Raw genomic sequence first — 9202 nt, 5'->3', positions numbered from 1 at the left:
AAACAAAAGCAAGGATGTGGTAATAATGTTGTGTCAGTGATTGGAAAGCAACTTTGAAAAAAATTGTAGCAGATGGGAATACACTATTAGTATGACAAATAGCACTGTTGTATTTTCAGGGGTAAGATTGAAGAGAAAAGATGAGCAGTCACAGAAAACGATCCCATGAGGGGAAAGCACCAGCAGAGAGCAAGAAACCAAAAGGTAAAGAACATGCAGGTGAGGTACAAAGGATTCAATGCTATGAATAAATTCCACAAAACAAGCTCAATAAGTAACTAATTTTATGCTTTAAAATGTTTATTGATTAAAACAATTAAATGGTTTCTCCGATAACGCTCACTCACTGAATAGTGTAATTTGAATAAAATGTTATGTAACTCGTGGTTTGAAATATCTATAACATTGATGTTTGTGCAGTCTCTGATTGCTCTATTTTTTGCACATCTTAAACGTAATTGAGGCCGTTTTTGTTTTCTTTTAGTGTCATATTATGGTCTGTATAATCAGGGAGCCAGGTGTTACCTCAACAGTGTCCTTCATGTTCTCTTCATGACACCAGAACTCCATAAAAGGTTGGAAACAGCTGCTTTCACCTCGGGACTGTGGGAAACAGTATTTCGATCTTTCTGTGTTTTGAGATTGACAATAAAGTTGACTTGACTAATAAATAGGAAATATAGACAAGACCATTTTTGTCAAGTATCGACAGGATACAGTTTTAAGTGATTGTCTTCTCACCAAACAGTAGATATTGCTGTTTGGTGAGAAGGCAATCTGTTTAAATGAGAAATCTTTGGTTGGTGCCCATAGATAAGTTGAACCAGACTTCATAAAGACAAGAAAAGTCTGGCATATAATTAAACAGTAATACATGCATGCAACTTAACCATTAGATTTTGTTAACTGCTCTTACCTCAGACACCAAACATTGCAATGAGATGATATTTGTATTTAATAACTATTTATCATGATGATGTTAAGGTTAAAAGAGATAGTAAATTGTCACCAATGAACTGCCCTCTTTCCACAGGTTGCATTCACGATCACCGATCATGGATCAAGAGCTGGGGAAAGTGTTTAAGAAAATGAAAGTAGAAAAATGTGGAACAGAAAACATCACAGAGAGTTTGGGGATTAAAAACGGTAAGTTTGTCAGCAATCAATTAAAAAAAAGGAAGAAAGTGAAATTGCTATAGTTTCACTGAAGACGCTTTACTGTTATCTAATGTACATTTGATTTTCAGTTCATCAACAACATGATGCTGCCGAATGCCTGGAGTTGATTTTACAAAAAGTCAGTCCAAACGCCTCTGAGGTGAGCGCTTACAAATCTATTGAGTTGACAGCCAACAAATAAATCAGTTGTTTATACTTTATAAGAGATATTTCTATTTCAAGGTGTTCAAAGGAGAGCTGACATACATGACAAAATGCTCCAAAGGCCACATCATCAACGAAGAGACAAATCCATTCTGGACTCTTCCACTGTCGCTAAAAAATACCCATGATGCAACATACAACGTGGTAGGCAGCTTGTGTTTTTATTGTAAAACGTTTTCTTCCAAAAATAAGTCGAGTCACATGGACTTAACTTTATTTATTTTATTATTTTTAAGTTAAGAACCCATTCTATTGTCTAAAGAAGCTCTTAATAATACCGCTGATCTGTAAGTACACATTTTAAAGCAATATATAACCATTAATTACAGCTAATAAAAAACCCTGCTAGTGACAGAATGAAAAAAAGGAGAGAAAAAAGGACAACAGTGCAATTTCTACGAAGATGTAAAATTGCTAACCCAATGTGGAATTTGTTACAACGTTTTTGTTTTTACAGGAAAGAGGCTTTGAAAGGACTTTTCAGACAAAATCATACAGCGGAGACAGCATGGTGTACTGCAACGAGTGTGAAAAGAAAACAGAGGCGACAAGTGTGAGTTTTCAAAAGCCAAATGGGGCCTGAACACATGTTATAGTGAAATCAGATGAACAGTTTTACTTAAAGAAATCGTTCTAAAAGCTGCAGTGTTGAATATCTTCTTGTGTTGTTCAGGGATGTGACATGGATACATTTCCCCAGATCTTGGTCCTACTCCTGAAGAGATTTGAATTTGACTTCAACACCAAGTCATATTTCAAATCAGACTGCAGTGTGGACGTGCCATATACATTACAGAAAAAGGCAAGGGGGAGAAACTTTAAAAGATGTTCATTAATACACTTTTGCTTTTAAATTTTGTTTTGCACCCGTCTCTGCTCTTCATCATAGGACAAGAAGTACTCGCTGTATGGGATGGTGAATCACTATGGCAGTCTGAGAGGTGGACATTACACCGCCACCCTCCTGTCCAATGAGGACGAAACCTGGTATGAGTTCAACGACGACACCGTCAACAAGGTGAGGATTCATTTACACATCCGTTAGCATCGCACATATTCAAAATCCTCACATATTTCTATTTGTTAAATGTTGCAGGTTGAAGAGCAACCATCTGCACAAACTACGAGGTATGTTTGAATAATTATATTTTAAATATTTTAAACAATCTTACCACAAGGTCCATTTAGTTTGTCTAGCTTTGGTGGAATTGTAGAATAAATGTTCCCTTTTTGGACACAAAGGACTAAAAATGCTGCGAAGATCATATTNGTACACACACACACACACACACACACACACACACACACACACACACACACACACACACACACACACACACACACACACACACACTATGCAGTCTCCAGTATCTGCTTTAATAACTATCATCAATACTGCTTTCCTATCCTTCATTATCCCAGACAGCCCATCATTACACCCACACAGGTGTGGCTCCTGGCTCTGATGGGTAAACATTAAGGTGATCGTACTATCAACGCTGCATAACAATATAACATGGCTCCCTTTTCTGGATGTGCCGGAAGAAAAATCAATTCCAAGCCTCAAAGCTCCGTCATTATTTCTTCTGAGACACACTTTGCGTTTGATATGGAAATAGGAGAGTAGCAATTGAGTACAGAGGAAGAGAGAGAGCTAGTGTGTGTGTGTGTGTGTTAACCGTCTGTGCTTCTGCAGTGTTTGTCTAAAGTGCGTTTTGAGTGGATGTGAAGTATCATTTATAAAAGGGCCGTGCTCCTCTCTCTGTCTGCTGGTGATAAAGGAGAATGGGAGACTTGGGCTTGAACTGATGATACTGTTTTATTTTTTTATATTTATGCTAATAGCTGTTATTTGTGCAAATACTCATTATCTTTTAATGGTTTCCTTTTGATGCAAGAACATGTCAAGTCCCTTCTCCAGGGTGTCTCTAGGAAAATGCCTCTGAATCTGCTTTAGTAGCCCTCATTTAAGTATCCTTAATGTTTAGCATTGAATTAACACTAGCACTTGTATTGATTGTATCTATTGATATGATGTGTCCTGCTACACTTTCAATCAAACCTGGTTCTGCCCGGTACAAACCTACCTGTTTTCCACTGAGTTACGTTGGCATAGTTTCAGTCGCCTCATATGTCTTACATTTTTTTAAATATCTGTTGTTGTGCCAGTTGGAGAAAGCATAACCCTAAAGGAGGCTTGATTTAAGAATTTGGTCTTCAGCTCTCCTCGTAGCATGCTAGCTACATTTATGATAAATGATTAGCATGTGGAGGTCTCTATTTAATAACACTCAATATTACGATTGTCTCTAACACTTTCCTTTGTGTACAAACAGGATGTTAGAATTGAAAGAGTATGAATGTCAAGAGAGAAAGGACAAAGTGTGAACCAAATAGGTTAGAAAGGCACAAAGTGGTTTTAAAATAACAGCAAGAAGTAATTAAAAGAGAGAATTGAACGTGACGAGTCTTTCACACCTTCTCATGGTTGCCGGGCAGAACTATAGGTGGTCTGTAGAGGTGTGATGGTGGAGGAAATAATGAGCCGTTTATGATGGAGGCAGTTTGAGCTTTGAACAGCTAAATGCGTCCAATGGATGAAGTAAGACCCCGTGTTATCTTACACATTTCTAGTAACTGCACACACAGATCAGTTTAGCTGTCTTGTAATTCATTTTAAACAGTTGCTAGAAGATACACACTTACACATAATACCAATTGTGTCGTGACGTGAATTCACAGTAAACAATGGATGCCTGGCACGCTTGGGAATCCTCAGCCAATATTCATGTCGTGTGTGTGCCATTGCTCATCCATGTTTGTCATCTCACCATCGCCACGTATCCCAATGCTCACACACACCCTGGCACACTTTCTTCTCACACGGTGCCAGCTGCTCTCCCATCCCCATCCCCATCCTCTCCCGTTTACCGAGCGGTACATGGATGGATTTTAGTCTGCACGCACATCTCCCCAGCTACAGACTCATCCCTGCAGTTACATAAGAGCCATGCAAAGGCTTACAAATCAGATTATAATAGCTGCAGGCCGCAAACTTGGAGAGGATAGAGGTCAGGAAGCAACATGGAGAGCCAGAGGACTGATGTTGGCATGAGTGTGGACGGGAGAGACGTTGGCATCTTGTCCTGTCTACACTCGACGCCCACCTTTTCTGCAGGTATTGAAATGTCAGCCGCTAATTTAGGGTTACACTGCAGTTCCCTGTTAAACCCTTGTTTCTCTGTGGGTTTGTGCAACATCACAACCAGGCGTAACGGCAACATTTGTCCCCGCTAATTCAGCCACAGGCCTTGATTTTCTGCTGGATTACTATCATCCTGAAACAGCTGTACTTGGAGCAGGATCCAGCCGCCCCCACGCTGGCTCTGAACGCCAGGATTTAAGAATAACAAACGGATTTAAGAATAACAAACGGATTTTCCTTGATTCCACAAGAGCACAGGTCTATTCTCAGGACGGCCTGTACTGTGCGCTTCTATTCAGTCATAATCATCCGCTGTTCAGTCCCTCTCGTGCTATAGTATTTTTAGGTTTACAGTAGGTTTGATTTTGCTTTTTAATAAAGGTTCTGCTTCTTGTTTAAGTACTTGTCTCTAACCACAGTTTGGTCCTTCTGGTGCTTTAGTATGTTAAAGTATACAGGAGGCAGTGTGTGTTCCAGTTGTGATGAATTTAGAGAGACATATTGTTGAGTCACAGTCCATCAGTGAATATAATCGGCGCAGTGCAGCATGAGAAACGTGGCAATGAGAACAGCGAGGCCTTGAGGGTGTTTGGAGGTGAGAAGAGCGAAAAAGGGAGTGATAAAGACACAGTGGGAAGAAGAGAGGGAGAAATCTGAAAAAAGGAAACAAGTGAAATATCTCCTGGGCATTGTTATGCAATTGTTTCTGACTTTTAAGATTTGGAAGTCGTATTCCCCACCGACCCAAGCCGCTCTGATTTATCGTCCTCCTCATCTCTCACAACAGAAAATGTGAAAATGAAGAGTTTGAAGGAAAGAAAAGGGTGAAATATATTTAAACTTTGTAAATGAGCAGGAGAAACATGTAAGGAGACACCTTCACAGTGGGGAGCAGGTAGGTGTTTGAAAGCTGTCAGGAGGTGGAGGAGGAGTATAGCTTCACTAATCACTCTTGTCATTTTTAATCTGCCTGTTCCACCCTGGGCGTATTTAAAGCAGGGGCCTTCATGTGCCCGGCCGGGATTAGACTAGTGAGCATGAGAGGAGGAGGGAGGGAGGAGGGAGCAGCAGCACAGCACACTCCTAGTGCCTCACATTGGGCGCCATGTGACGGATGCTAATGTTAACAGCACTGTTGTGAATGCTACAAATAAATAGATTATTGAAAAAAGACTTTAACATTATAACACTATTAGTACAGTACAGTTTGTAAGGACCTCTGCATTCATGCGTACATCATGAATATACAGTACCATGTTGAACTAGCACATGTCCCACCTTGCATGCATTTGAGGAATAGTATTGGCAGGCCAGGTGTCCATGTTCACACGATACATGTAACCTGATTGGTTCCTATGCCCCGACCAACGGGACGTCCTGACCCTGACCACCTGAGGTCAACCTCAACCATCTGTTTGCTTCTTAACATATTTTAATAATATGTTTTACAAATCCTTGAACAAACCTCACTTTTTTTTTTATCCTATACTTTCCAGTGCTTTAAGTTTATTGAAAGAGTGTAAAGGAAATGTTGGATACAGTACCACAAGCACTATTGCTTTGCAGAGTTAAGAAATATTTGGATACAAATGCTTAACTGTTAAGCTTTTGATTGAAGAGTTTGTCTCTCCCTAGAGCATTTCTTTTGTAAAGACTAATCCACTAATGTTTGACAAAGCACATGATTTAGAAAAAGAAGTGTAGAAACATGAGAAACAAGCCCACATCGAAACTCTGGGTGTGCATGTGTAGATATGATGCTGTAGTATTGGTCATATACTCTGTTCTGCAGTGAGAAGCGTAATCTAATCCTGCACTTCCTTTGAAAAGCAGACGCGTTACGTGTCAGAGTGCGTCTCTGATCGGTTTCCTCCTCAGCCGTTTAATAGAATTAACTCAAGGTGTCCTACAGGTGTAAAACCCTGCTGTCCCAACTCTCCTGTGGGCCAGCAGTGCTCAATTGGCTCTTTGAAGGAAAGACTGTCGGCCTGCAGGTGAATTTTCTCTGCTGATTCAACACACCAGAGTGGGATCCAATACCTGCTAATGGTTTGTTGTTGTAGGGACAGAAGGAGAAATTACAACATCTATCAGTGTTCGCTGAAACCCTTAGAGTCGAGAGCAGTCTTTCAATAACATAGATTTTTTTTTCTTTTAAGGAACATCAAGCGAAATACATTTATCCCACTTGTTTTTGCCATTAATATTGATTGATAGATTGATACCACTACACATGAGAGCTGTATCAATCTGCTCATCTAAATCACATCAAGAGATTGAAATGTGCATTTTTGAAATGGTGAATTTCTTTATTCCTTTCAACCTGAAAAGCTGTTTTTAAATCAAGCATTTCTTAACTGACGATGTGAAATAAAACCATTCATCTCATCTGTTTGTACCTCAAATGGTTTGATTCTAATCTCCCTTATCTTCTCACCCTTCAGCTCTCTTCAGTATTTCTTAAAATATCTATCATTAATATTTAAGTGTTTAGATTTACACACATTAGAACAACATTACATTGACTGTGAATTGTGTTGAAGTTGAAATGAATTGTAATATTATAGTCTTACTGATCAATGTGCTGGTATTTAATGGATCAGTAGTTTGATCAGTTTTACAATCGTGCTTTTCAATAAAGGCAAAGTGAAGTAAAGTAAGTTATATCGTGGTTTTAAGATTCACCAATTCTTCCAAAACGTTCATAATCTCAGTACCGAAGCTGCACAGGTTACCAACTTTTGACCTCTGCCCTTATAATGTGGATATATAAGCTTATAATGTGGATATATATGCTTATAATGTGGATATATATGCTTATAATGTGGGTATATAAGCTTATAATGTGGGTATATAAGCTTATAATGTGGATATATATGCTTATAATGTGGGTATATAAGCTTATAATGTGGGTATATATGCTTATAATGTGGGTATATATGCTTATAATGTGGATATATATGCTTATAATGTGGATATATATGCTTATAATGTGGGTATATATGCTTATAATGTGGGTATATATGCTTATAATGTGGATATATATGCTTATAATGTGGGTATACAGTATATGCTTATAATGTGGGTGAAAACTGTTATTGTAGACTCATCCATGTGTAAGCAAATAGGGAAAAAGAGTAATCAATTTGAACCTTTTTTTAGGTTTCCATTGAGATCAGTCATGACTTGACAAACTTGACCAGACAGAATCCGTCTCAGCAGTAAATGCACTTTAAGGCCGACCTTACATGACGCTGAATGGCCGCTTTAACACACCTTGTTTAGTCACCTGAGCCTCTGAATGCTGATGTAACGTTTAGAGATCGGCCGTGAGAGCATGTCGGGACACTCTGCTGTCTGGCCCATGAGAGATTTTAGGACAAACACACAGGGGAGGATGGGCTGCAGCCTCTAGCAAAATCTCTGGGTTACTTCCTCTCCACATTTAGAGTATTTCATCTGGTCTGACTTGGGTTACGTGCAGGAGACAATGCGAGAGTAAGGAGAGATATCTTATTCATCATATGAACTAGTCATCAAGGTTTTCTGAGTGTAATTAGAGTTATATATTCATTTGCTCAGTCCACCTCTTTGATCCTGATATCTCTGTTCCATTGAAAGCATCACAATGATAATCTGTACAGACACTCACATGAACTGTATCAACCTGGATGGATTGCCATGGACTTCGGTTCCGGCATTCACGCCACTCAGGATTAATTGTAATAACCCTGTATTGAAGCTCCAAATGCCTGTAAATACAATGACCATTCCTTTGATAAGAAAATGTTAATATGCTAATTTAAGATATGGAACATTGTTAACATATCATCAGCTGAAATGTTAACATTGTTTTTGTGAGCCTTTTTGTACACTAGCATTGCTGTAGACTCTTTTTATATTTACTTTTAGCTGCGGTTATTCTCGTTTCTCCATCTTTCCTCCTGACTTAATTGGATTTCAGCTTTCGTTCCTTCTTTCTTCTTTTGTACCCGGAGTGCTTTCGGCTTCCTTCCTCCCTGCACATTGTCAAAGTTCCCCTCCAGTCAAAATGGGTTTCTTGCTAGTTGTCTCTTCACTTGGTTTTTTGAGCTTCATTGTGCAGAATGACGTACATTAAATGCAGAGTTTGACGTAAAAGGTTTTTTGTAGGACACAAAAATTCTCTACGCTTACCTTAAATCTCAGTTCAAGACAAGGATGAGCAGGATTTTGAAAGCAAGTGATTTTCCAGCACTCACGAGTGGTTTTTAAAAGGGGGGGACATTTTTTGTTGAGTAGTTTAACTTTTGAAATACAATATTTGTATGTTCATATATTCTGGATTTTATAACGAGGTAGTAGATATTTCGACAAGGTCTTTGAGCTTTTTTATTGAAAAAAAACACATTGAGCACAAATTATTATTCAAAGCAGACTAGATATTATATTTTAAAAGCTCTTGAGGGGGATCCGTAAATTAAATCAAATTAGTGTGCTGCAGCGTGTTAGGCTCACACACGGCTCCAGCTCTGCAGTGAAACCTTATCCCTGCATTGCCTCTTTGTCTATCAGTATCACAAATCAGCTGCATGTCCATTTATGAGCCTTCACTACTACGAGTGCTCTGTGTGT

Source organism: Notothenia coriiceps, unplaced genomic scaffold (assembly GCF_000735185.1).
Source record: "Notothenia coriiceps isolate Sejong01 unplaced genomic scaffold, NC01 NC01_scaffold00000339, whole genome shotgun sequence".
NCBI lineage: Eukaryota > Metazoa > Chordata > Actinopteri > Perciformes > Nototheniidae > Notothenia > Notothenia coriiceps.
Note: the sequence above shows the minus strand (reverse complement) of the source record.